Raw genomic sequence first — 12,622 nt, forward strand, 5'->3', positions numbered from 1 at the left:
TAGCGTGGGTACCCGCCCCCATCTGTTGTGCGACACGGGCAAATCGCTGCCCGTGGCGCACAACATCGCCCAGAGCTGTCACACTACTTACCTGCCCGGCGACGTCGCTATGACCGGCAAACCGCCTCCTTTCTAAGGGGGGCGGTTCGTTCAGCGTCACAGCGACGTCACAGCTGCGTCACTGAACCGCCGCCCAATAGAAGCGGAGGGGCGGAGATGAGCGGGACGTAACATCCCGCCCACCTCCTTCCTTCCGCATAGTGGCTGGGAGGCAGGTAAGGAGAGCTTCCTCGTTCCTGCGGTGTCACACGGAGCGATGTGTGCTGCCGCAGGAACGAGGAACAACTTCGTTACTGCTGCAGTAACGATTTTTGAGAATGGACCCCCATGTCACCGATGAGCGATTTTGCATGTTTTCGCGACGATGCAAAATCGCTCATAGGTGTCACACGCAACGGCATCGCTAATGCGGCCGGATGTGCATCACCAATTCCGTGACCCCAACGAGTTCGCATTAGCGATGTCGTAGCGTGTAAAGCCCCCTTAAGGCTATGTTCACAGGCGGCATCTTTTTTGTCAGTGCATCTTGAGTGCATCTTAAAATGCACCAAAAACGCATCAAAAGCGCAATGCATTTTTACCGTGTTTTGACCAATGCTTTATCTATTGACTGGAAGGGCTCAAAAATGCTGGAAAAACGCAAAAAGGATTGACATGCTGCATCTTGAAAAACGCAGCCAAGATGCAGCCAACAAAAGATGCCCAGTGTGGACAGCAAAATAGAAATCTCATAGACTTTGCTGGGAGAAGGAAGTGCATGCATTAAGGTGCATCTTTGTGACCTCAAAAATGCAGCAAAAGATGTCCTGTGTAAACTTAGCCTAAAGGGTGCTTTACACGCTGCGACATCGCTAGCAATTGCTAGCGATGTCGCGAGCGATAGCACCCGCCCCCGTCGTTCGTGCGACATTTGGTCATCGCTGCCGTAGCTAACAATATTGCTACGGCAGCGTCACACGCACATACCTGTTCAGCGACGTCGCTGTTGCTGCCGAACAATCCCTCCTTCAAGGGGGAGGTGCGTTCGGCGTCACAGCAACGTCACAAAATGGCCGCCCAATAGAAGAGGAGGGGAGGAGATTAGCGGCTGGAACATGCCGCCCACCTCCTTTCCGATGGACGCAGGTAGGATGATGTTCGTCGTTCCTTCGGTGTCACACACAGCGATGTATAGTGCCGCAGGAACGAAGAACAACCTGCGGAATGAAACACCAACATTATGATTTGGAGCGACGTATCAACGATCTTTGCCGTTTTTGCGATTGTTGATCGTCGCTCCTAGCTGTCACACGCTGCGATGTCGATAATGATGCCTGATGTGCGTTATAAACACAGTGACCCCGACGATATATCGTTAGCGATGTCTCAGCGTGTAACGCACCCTTTTGGGAACATGCCCACGATCAGGGTTATGTGGCGTTATGGACGCAGCATATTTTCGCTGAATCTACTGCGTTCTCCCACACAGAAGACTCAAGTGTCCCTGCAGGTCAAACTGACATGCTGTGGATAGAGATGAGTGAACCTTTGGAAGTTCGGTTCGGCAGGTACAGTCAAATCTTAAAAAAGTTTTGTCTGTGACCCCAACTTGATCCGAACCTCAATGGAAGTCAGTACTTGGGCAGTTTGTGGCTCCATCCACATTCAGCCAGCCATAAACAGAACACTTCCGGGGGAGGGTGGGCAGGATTTTTCAATAATTATTAGTATTTTTTTGTGTGTGTGCACATCTGATCACGCTGATTTTACCACCAGTGTGAGCCGTATAATCACTGCAGGCGGCTCGCACAGGGCTGAGCATCACTCATACCCAAGCACAGCGCTGCTTGCTTGAGTGGTCTGCACTAATAACTCACTCGAACTTTGAACCCAAACTTTGTTTTTGTGTAGTCAGTTTCCGAACCTCACCCTCAGGTTCGCTTATCTCTAGCTGCACCGCAGGTCAATTTTCGCAGCATAAAAAAATAAAAAAGAAATGGGCATTTGATTTCTATACATCCCATCTACTGTGCTTCTACTGTACAACGCATTTTGGAAGCACTGAAAATCTCCTGCTTCTGGAACACATCCTGATTGTGGGCTCGCACTCTGGCCCTGCACACCTTTGAAAAGGTACTTTATTCAACGATGCTGAAGTTGGTTTCTTATTCGTCCAGTTTCTTATTCGGGGCTGAAGTTGGTTTCTTATTCGTCAGTTTCTTATTTGGCAATTTAGTTTTTTCAGTTTTTTATGCATTTAACAACAAAAATAACACATGACAATAATAAAATACAATGCACTGATGTGCCCTAATATAAATACACTCAAAACCAGCTGCAAAAATTATAAAACTGGCAAAAAAATGGGCATCAAAGTGGGCACCAAAGTATGTTAGTGAAAGGGTTAAATGGCTTTGGGCCACTGATCTAACACCACAATTACATTCCTAGTGATGCCACACATCAAATTCAGATCACTCCAGCCTGGCCCAAACAGGTTCTGGGCATCAGAACTGGCATCAAAGTGGGCAAAACCCCAGTTTTCACAGATTTGAATAAGTAACTGGTGTTTTTGAGGGGTTAAATGGCTTTGGGCCACTGATCTCACACCACATTTACATACCTAGTGATGCCACACATCAAATTCAGATCACTCCAGCCTGGCCCAAAGGGGTTCAGGGCATCAAAATTGGCATCAAAGTGGGCACACAGCCAATTTTCACAGATTTGAATAAGTAACTGGTGTTTTTGAGGGGTTAAATGGCTTTGGGCCACTGATCTCACACCACATTTACATTCCTAGTGATGCCACACATCAAATTCAGATCACTCCAGCCTGGCCCAAACAGGTTCTGGGCATCAGAACTGGCATCAAAGTGGGCAAACCCCCAGTTTTCACAGATTTGAATAAGTAACTGGTGTTTTTGAGGGGTTAAATGGCTTTGGGCCACTGATCTCACACCACATTTACATACCTAGTGATGCCACACATCAAATTCAGATCACTCCAGCCTGGCCCAAAGGGGTTCAGGGCATCAAAATTGGCATCAAAGTGGGCACACAGCCAATTTTCACAGATTTGAATAAGTAACTGGTGTTTTTGAGGGGTTAAATGGCTTTGGGCCACTGATCTCACACCACATTTACATTCCTAGTGATGCCACACATCAAATTCAGATCACTCCAGCCTGGCCCAAACAGGTTCTGGGCATCAGAACTGGCATCAAAGTGGGCAAAACCCCAGTTTTCACAGATTTGAATAAGTAACTGGTGTTTTTGAGGGGTTAAATGGCTTTGGGCCACTGATTTCACACCACATTTACATACCTAGTGATGCCACACATCAAATTCAGATCACTCCAGCCTGGCCCAAAGGGGTTCTGGGAATCAAAACTGGCATCAAAGTGGGCACACAGCCAATTTTCACAGATTTGAATAAGTAACTGGTGTTTTTGAGGGGTTAAATGGCTTTGGGCCACTGATCTCACACCACATTTACATTCCTAGTGATGCCACACATCAAATTCAGATCACTCCAGCCTGGCCCAAACAGGTTCTGGGCATCAGAACTGGCATCAAAGTGGGCAAATGGCCAGTTGTCACAGATTTGAATAAGTAACTGGTGTTTTTGAGGGGTTAAATGGCTTTGGGCCACTGATCTCACACCACATTTACATACCTAGTGATGCCCCACATCAAATTCAGATCACTCCAGCCTGGCCCAAACAGGTTCTGGGCATCAGAACTGGCATCAAATTGGGCAAAACCCTTTTTACACAGATTTGAATAAGTAACTGGTGTTTTTGAGGGGTTAAATGGCTTTTGGCCACTGATCTCACACCACATTTACATACCTAGTGATGCCAAGCTGGAGTGATCTGAATTTGATGCGTGGCATCACTAGGTATGTAAATGTGGTGTGAGATCAGTGGCCCAAAGCCATTTAACCCCTCAAAAACACCAGTTACTTATTCAAATCTGTGAAAACTGGGGTTTTGCCCACTTTGATGCCAGTTTTGATGCCCAGAACCTGTTTGGGCCAGGCTGGATTGATCTGAATTTGATGTGTGGCATAACTAGGTATGTAAATGTGGTGTGAGATCAGTGGCCCAAAGCCATTTAACCCCTCAAAAACACCAGTTACTTATTCAAATCTGTGACAACTTGGGTTTTGCCCACTTTGATGCCAGTTTTGATGCCTAGAACCTGTGTGGGCCAGGCTGGAGTGATCTGAATTTGATGTGTGGCATAACTAGGTATGTAAATGTGGTGTGAGATCAGTGGCCCAAAGCCATTTAACCCCTCAAAAACACCAGTTACTTATTCAAATCTGTGACAACTTGGGTTTTGCCCACTTTGATGCCAGTTTTGATGCCTAGAACCTGTGTGGGCCAGGCTGGAGTGATCTGAATTTGATGTGTGGCATAACTAGGTATGTAAATGTGGTGTGAGATCAGTGGCCCAAAGCCATTTAACACCTCAAAAACACCAGTTACTTATTCAAATCTGTGAAAACTAACCATATGCCCACTTTGATGCCAGTTCTAGTGCCCAGAACCTGTTTGGGCCAGGCTGGAGTGATCCCAATTTGATGTGTGGCATCACTAGGTATGTAAATGTGGTGTGAGGTCAGTGGCCCAAAGCCATTTAACCCCTCAAAAACACCAGTTACTTATTCAAATCTGTGAAAAGTGTGTTTTGCCCAGTTTGATGCCAGTTCTGATGCCCAGAACCTGTTTGGGCCAGGCTGGAGTGATCTGAATTTGATGTGTGGCATCACCAGGTATGTAACTTTGTTGTGAGATCAGTGGCCCAAAGCCATTTAAATCCTCAAAAACATCTTTTACTTATACAAATCTGTGAAAACTGGCCATTTGCCCACTTTGATGCCAGTTCTGATGCCCAGAACCTGTTTGGGCCAGGCTGTAGTGATCTGAATTTGATGTGTGGCATCACTAGTTATGTAAATGTCATGTGAAATCAGTGGCCCAAAGCCATTTAACCCCTCAAAAACACCAATTACTTATTCAAATCTGTAAAATCTGGCCATTTGCCCACTTTGATGCCAGTTCTGATGCCCAGAACCTGTTTGGGCCAGGCTGGAGTGATCTGAATTTGATGTGTGGCATCGCTAGGTATGTAAATGTTTTGTTAGGTCAGTGGCCCAAAGCCATTTAACCCCTCAAAAACACCAGTTACTTATTCAAATCTGTGAAAATTGGCTGTGTACCCACTTTGATGCCAGTTCTGATGCCCAGAACCCCTTTGGGCCAGGCTGGAGTCACTTGAGTTTGATTAGGGGCATCACTAGATAGGCAATTGTGGTGTTAGAAAAAACAAAAAGCCAGCACCAAATGTGCACTTCAGCACTAAACATTCCAAACTGTACTTATTATAAAAAAAATTTTGAGATTTTTGGCAAAAAATTGCAATTTCTTGAGCTGCCTCGCCACGTCACGGCAAATCTCATTTGAGGCAGTCCTACACTAAAATATTTTTATAAAATGTGCCATATGGCCTCACATATGAATAGTAGAACTGCTGTCAGCAGCACTCACCTGGTCTATTTCAATCCCGTACCCATGACTGAGTCATGGCTGTGGGCGGGACAGGTCCAAGCAAATGCTGCATGAAGTAAATAGCCTGTGGACAAAGCCTGATGACTTAATGTGAACAGTCACCAACCGCCAAAATCCAGACAGATGGAATACATCCCAAATTGGGGTGCATAGCAAGGTGGAGGTCAACCACCGACCAATTCAATGAAGAAAAAACAAAAAGCCAGCACCAAATGTGCACTTCAGCACTAAACATTCCAAACTGTACTTATTATAAAAAAATTTTTTGAGATTTTTGGCAAAAAATTGCAATTTCTTGAGCTGCCTCGCCACGTCATGGCAAATCTCATTTGGGGCAGTCCTACACTAAAATATTTTTATAAAATGTGCCATACGGCCTCACATATGAATAGTAGAACTGCTCTCAGCAGCACTCACCTGGTCTATTTCAATCCCGCACCCATGACTGAGTCATGGCTGTGGGCGGGACAGGTCCAAGCAAATGCTGCATGAAGTAAATAGCCTGTGGACAAAGCCTGATGACTTAATGTGAACAGTCACCAACCGCCAAAATCTAGACAGATGGAATACATCCCAAATTGGGGTGCATAGCAAGGTGGAGGTCAACCACCGACCAATTCAATGAAGAAAAAACAAAAAGCCAGCACCAAATGTGCACTTCAGCACTAAACATTCCAAACTGTACTTATTATAAAAAATTTTTTGAGATTTTTGGCAAAAAATTGCAATTTCTTGAGCTGACTGCTTCAAATGAGATTTGCCGTGACGTGGCGAAGCAGCTCAAGAAATTGCAATTTTTTGCCAAAAATCTCAAAATTTTTAAAATAAGTACAGTTTGGAATGTTTAGTACTGTAGTGCACATTTGGTGCTGCTTTTTGTTTTTTCTTCATTGAATTGGTCGGTGGTTGACTCCCACCCTGCTTTGCACCCCAATTTGGGATGTATTCCATCTGTCTAGATTTTGGCGGTTGGTGACTGTTCACATTAAGTCATCAGGCTTTGTCCACAGGCTATTTACTTCATGCAGCATTTGCTTGGACCTGTCCCGCCCACAGCCATGACTCAGTCATGGGTACGGGATTGAAATAAACCAGGTGAGTGCTGCTAAGAGCAGTTCTACTATTCATATGTGAGGCCGTATGGCACATTTTATAAGAATATTTTAGTGTAGGACTGCTTCAAATGAGATTTGCCGTGACGTGGCGAGGCAGCTCAAGAAATTGCAATTTTTTGCCAAAAATCTCAAAATTTTTAAAATAAGTATAGTTTGGAATGTTTAGTGCTGTAGTGCACAATTGGTGCTGGCTTTTTGTTTTTTCTTAATTGTGGCGTTAGATCAGTGGCCCAAAGCCATTTAACCCTTTCAGTATTATAGTTTAGTGCCCACTTTGATGTCCATTTTTTTGCCAGTTGTATAATTTTCGCAGCTGGTTTTGAGTGTATTTATATTAGGGCACATCAGTGCATTGTATTTTATTATTGTCATGTGTTATTTTTGTTGATAAATGCATAAAAATATGAAAAAACTAAATTGCCGAATAAGAAACTGACGAATAAGAAACCAACTTCAGCATCGTCTTTATTCACGTCCCGTGCTGGATACAAACTGTGTGGTGTGATCTGATGGCGGTCTCCATATCACGCTCAGGCTCTTCGATCGTCTCCAACATCATCCACACAATACTCGAGTTTTTGTGCCTATGCAGTTGGAGTTAGAAACCTGCACAGGCGCGCCTCTCTCTGTCCTATTGAACAGCCATGGAGCTAGTGACGTAGTAGTGAAGATGGCGCATGCGCATTACATGAATGATCATGAGGTGCGCCTCCATGGGGCAACAATGGTCCTTCACAAGACTTCGAGCACGGTGTTGATGACACAGGAGACAGCACTCACTTTCTTCTAAATAAGAGACGTTTGAAGGGGCTGAGCCCGATCTGGAGACGCCCATCGGACCGGACAATTTGCATGCAGCGAAGGAAGTGAACAGAAGACTTTTTCGGAGGTGTCCTAGGGCATCTATGCAGGTATAAAGGGGGTGTAGGGACCCCATTTACATGCTTTAAAACGTGATGGGGAGGACTGATAAGGTATAAAAATGGTGACAGGTTCTAATTTACAGGTTGAAACACCCGAATTGCAGTTTTTCACCATAACAATGCGATCAATAAAGAAGCCATCACAATGACGTATCAAACATCAGCTCACAATGCAAAACACAACCCCGAGCCCTCACACCGCCATAAAAGGGACATTGCGGGGCCTGAAAAATGACAAAGAAATGACAGAAAACTCCGACTCGTGAGGTATTGGTGTAACCGTACTGTCCTGGAGAATCAGGGCACCAGGCCATTTTACCACACAATTATTACAGTAATACACCCTCCTCGAAAAAAACCCTACAACTCATCCCACAAAAAACAAGCGCATGCGAACTGTAAAGTGATGGCTCTTGGACCACGATGGTGAAAAATAAAAAAACAATGGAAGGGTTAAGTCCACAGAGAGGCTTTGGCAGCAGTCACTGATGTCACATGTCCTCAGGTTGGCGCCAAGAGAGAGGGTATGATGTGAGGCACCATGCCAGTCACCACACACAGACCGCCCCTGGGGATGCAATGTATACACAGCTGTAACACTGACTACCAGGGGTTGCTGACTGAAATCCGTGCCGGCAAACAGCTGCAGCAGACACTACACTGACCACTCGGCTGGACGCCATTTTGAAGTAGACCAGGATTTGGATTTCCCAATTTGGGACAGCGGCTGTCATCAGTCACACGCTGCATCATGCTTGTGGGGCGTGTCCTGGGAGTGGTCACATGTTACAGTACAGGGGTGTGGCTATGACGTCAGCTAGTGCACTGCTCACAGCTGCCTGAGCTGAACCGAGAAGTTTCAGTGACAGAAGTGCTGATCTCAGGGACGGAGGCAGAAGGTAATGACCCGGGGTACGGCGGCCGGGCTGCCCCTCCACAGCAGGGATTATACAGGGAGCCGGGGCTGTATACTGGGAGCCGGGACTGTATACTGTGAGCCGGGGCTGTATACTGTGAGCCGGGGCTGTATACTGTGAGCCGGGGCTGTATGCTGTGAGCCGGGGCTGTATACTGTGAGCCGGGGCTGTATACTGTGAGCCGGGGCTGTATACTGTGAGCCGGGGCTGTATACTGTGAGCCGGGGCTGTATGCTGTGAGCCGGGGCTGTATGCTGTGAGCCGGGGCTGTATGCTGTGAGCCGGGGCTGTATACTGTGAGCCGGGGCTGTATACTGTGAGCCGGGGCTGTATGCTGGGAGCCGGGGCTGTATACTGTGAGCCGGGGCTGTATGCTGTGAGCCGGGGCTGTATGCTGTGAGCCGGGGCTGTATGCTGTGAGCCGGGGCTGTATGCTGTGAGCCGGGGCTGTATGCTGTGAGCCGGGGCTGTATGCTGTGAGCCGGGGCTGTATGCTGTGAGCCGGGGCTGTATGCTGTGAGCCGGGGCTGTATACTGTGAGCCGGGGCTGTATACTGTGAGCCGGGGCTGTATACTGTGAGCCGGGGCTGTATACTGTGAGCCGGGGCTGTATACTGTGAGCCGGGGCTGTATACTGTGAGCCGGGGCTGTATACTGTGAGCCGGGGCTGTATACTGTGAGCCGGGGCTGTATACTGTGAGCCGGGGCTGTATACTGTGAGCCGGGGCTGTATACTGTGAGCCGGGGCTGTATACTCTGAGCTGGTGCTGTTAGGTGCTGTATACTGTGAGCCGGGGCTGTATACTCTGAGCTGGTGCTGTTAGGTGCTGTATACTGTGAGCCGGGGCTGTATACTGTGAGCTGGTGCTGTATACTGTGAGCCGGGGCTGTATACTGTGAGCTGGTGCTGTTAGGTGCCGTATACTGTGAGCCGGGGCTGTATACTGTGAGCTGGTGCTGTATACTGTATACTGTGAGCTGGTGCTGTATACTGTATACTGTGAGCTGGTGCTGTATACTGTATACTGTGAGCTGGTGCTGTATACTGTATACTGTGAGCTGGTGCTGTATACTGTATACTGTGAGCTGGTGCTGTATACTGTATACTGTGAGCTGGTGCTGTATACTGTATACTGTGAGCTGGTGCTGTATACTGTGAGCCGGGGCTGTATACTGTGAGCTGGTGCTGTTAGGTGCTGTATACTGTGAGCCGGGGCTGTATACTGTGAGCTGGTGCTGTTAGGTGCTGTATACTGTGAGCCGGGGCTGTATACTGTGAGCCGGGGCTGTATACTGTGAGCCGGGGCTGTATACTGTGAGCCGGGGCTGTATACTGTGAGCCGGGGCTGTATACTGTGAGCCGGGGCTGTATACTGTGAGCCGGGGCTGTATACTGTGAGCCGGGGCTGTTAGGGGCTGTATACTGTGAGCCGGGGCTGTATACTGTGAGCCGGGGCTGTATACAAGGTGCTACCGTACTGCAGCATATTGTGCTATTTTAGATCACATGGTATTACTATACAGTGGTGTGTTATATACTATATATAACTGTAATAATAGATAACTGCTTTATATCCCAGCGTGTTATATTGTAAGACGTGTTTACTATAGTGCAGTATACTGTATGATGCACTGTACTGTATTGTGCGGCGTACTGTACTGTATTGTGCGGTGTATATACAGTATTGTAAGGTGTGGTTTACTGTATTGTAAGGTGTTCTGTACTATTGTGCGGTGTACAGTATTGTGGCAGTGTTGTTTTGTATTGTAGCCGCGCACTGGTGTGTTGTATTACATTTCATGCTGTTGCGCTACAGCATTGATTGTGGGAAGTAGCCAATGTGTTTTCTTGTGGCCTGAGGTTGGTTGATGGCTCTTTAGGTTTCTGTTTATAAAGATAAGTGAAGGTAATAGACTAATTTGTTTTGATCCGGGCTTGCTTTCTTAGTTACGGTGTGACTTGCACCTGCAGTTATTATGGAAACGTTGGGTCCCTCACTAATCGCTGGCCACATCAAAGACATAGAGGGTTGAACAGTCTTTAAAGGGAGTCTGTCACCAGGTGTCCCATCTAACCTAAGAGCAGCATAACGCAGGAGCAGAGACCCTGACTCCAGCGATGTGTCACTTATTGGGCTGCTTAGTGTAGTTTTGATAAAATCACTGTTTAATCAGCAGTAGCTCATTAGATGATTACTTGGCGTGTTGCCCGGTAGTCCAGCATATTCATGAGCTCTGTATAACTGCTAAATCTGCTGCAGAGAAAACCTTGATTGTATCAAAATGTCAGCAACCAGCTCAGTCAGTGAGGCAGGATCTCTGTCTCTACATTATTCTGCTCTCAGACATATACATGTATCTGTGTGTGCGTGTGCATATATCTATCTATCTCGGTACAGACCTCATTCAAAGAGTTTTCTTTATTTTCATAACTCTGAAAATTGTAGATTCACATTAAAGGCATCAAAACTATGAATTACCACATGTGGAATGAAATACTTAACAAACAAGTGTGAAACAAGTGAAAATATGTCTTATATTCTAGGTTCTTCAAAGTAGCCACCTTTTGCTTTCATTACTGCTTTGCACACTCTTGGCATTCTCTTGAGGAGCTTCAAGAGGTAGTCACCGGAAATGGTTTTCTCTTCACAGGTGTGCCCTGTCAGGTTTAATAAATGGGATTTCTTGCTTTATAAATGGGGCTGGGATCACCAGTTGTGTTGTGCAGAAGTCTGGTGGATACACAGCTGATTGTCCTACTGAATAGACTGTTAGCTGCTTTTTTTTCTTGCCATAATACAAATTCTAAGTAAAGAAAAACGAGTGGCCATCATTACTTTAAGAAATGAAGGTCAGTCAGTCTGAAAAATTGGGTAAACTTTGAAAGTGTCCCCAAGTGCAGTGGCAAAAACCAGGAAGGAAAGGAAGACCAAGGGTCACTTCTGCTGCAGAGGATAAGTTTATCCGATACACAAGCCTCAGAAATCGCAGGTTAACAGCAGCTCAGATTAGAGACCAGGTCAATGCCACACAGAGCTCTAGCAGCAGACACATCTCTAGAACAACTGTTAAGAGGAGACTTTGTGCAGCAGGCCTTCATGGTAAAATAGCTGCTAGGAAACCACTGGTAAGGACAGGCAACAAGCAGAAGAGACTTGTTTGGGCTAAAGAACACAAGGAATGGACATTAGATCAGTTGAAATCTGTGCTTTGGTCTGATGAGTCCAAATTTGAGATCTTTGGATCCAACCACCGTGTCTTTGTGCGATGCAGAAAAGGTGAACGGATGGACTCTACATGACTGGTTCCCACCGTGAAGCATGGAGGAGGAGGTGTGATGATGTGGGGGTGCTTTGCTGGTGACACTGTTGAGGATTTATTCAAAATTGAAGGCATACTGAACCTGCATGGCTACCACTGCATCTTGCAGCGGCATGCTATTCCATCCGGTTTGCTTTTAGTTGGACCATCATTTTGTTTTCAGCAGTACAATGACCCCAAACAAACCTCCAGGCTGTGTAAGGGCTATTTGACTAAGAAGGAGAGTGATTGGGTGTTATGCCAGATGACCTGGTCTCCACAGTCACCAGACCTGAACCCAATCGAGATGTTTTGGGGTGAGCTGGACCGCAGAGTGAAGGCAAAAGGGCCAACAAGTGCTAAGCATCTCTGGGAACTCCTTCAAGACTGTTGGAAAACCATTTCCGGTGACTACCTCTTGAAGCTCATCAAGAGAATGCCAAGAGTGTGCAAAACAGTAATCAAAGCAAAAGGTGGCTACTTTGAAGAACTAGAATATAAGACATATTTTCAGTTGTTTCACACTTTTTTTTAAGTATTTCATTCCACATGTGTTAATTCATAGTTTTGCGGCCTTCAATGTGAATCTACAATTTTCAGAGTCTTGAAAATAAAGAAAACTCTTTTTAATGAGAAGGTGTGTCCAAACTTTTGCTCTGTACTGTATATGAGCCCAGACCGCTGTATAGAACATATAAAACACTTTAATACTCACCTAAACCGGTCGCTGCGGTGGATGTGGCTCAAAT

The 12,622-nt window shown here is 46.1% G+C and overlaps 1 protein-coding gene across 8 annotated transcripts in view; it reads left to right on the top strand.

Annotated features, from left to right (window-relative positions):
- The first annotated feature begins 8,370 nt into the window (after positions 1-8,370).
- LOC142291292 (complement component receptor 1-like protein) overlaps positions 8,371-12,622 on the top strand; it is a 99,201-nt gene continuing 94,949 nt past the window's right edge. For 2 of the 8 annotated variants that reach the window (XM_075335718.1, XM_075335720.1), the window contains exon 1: positions 8,372-8,555. The gene's annotated coding sequence lies outside the window, so the exon portion shown is untranslated. Of the gene's footprint in view, positions 8,556-12,622 lie in introns of all 8 variants that reach the window. The other 6 variants (XM_075335719.1, XM_075335724.1, XM_075335721.1 and 3 more) reach the window with 6 other exon arrangements.

The sequence above is a fragment of the Anomaloglossus baeobatrachus genome, chromosome 2, assembly GCF_048569485.1.
Source record: "Anomaloglossus baeobatrachus isolate aAnoBae1 chromosome 2, aAnoBae1.hap1, whole genome shotgun sequence".
Classification (NCBI taxonomy): Eukaryota; Metazoa; Chordata; class Amphibia; order Anura; family Aromobatidae; genus Anomaloglossus; species Anomaloglossus baeobatrachus.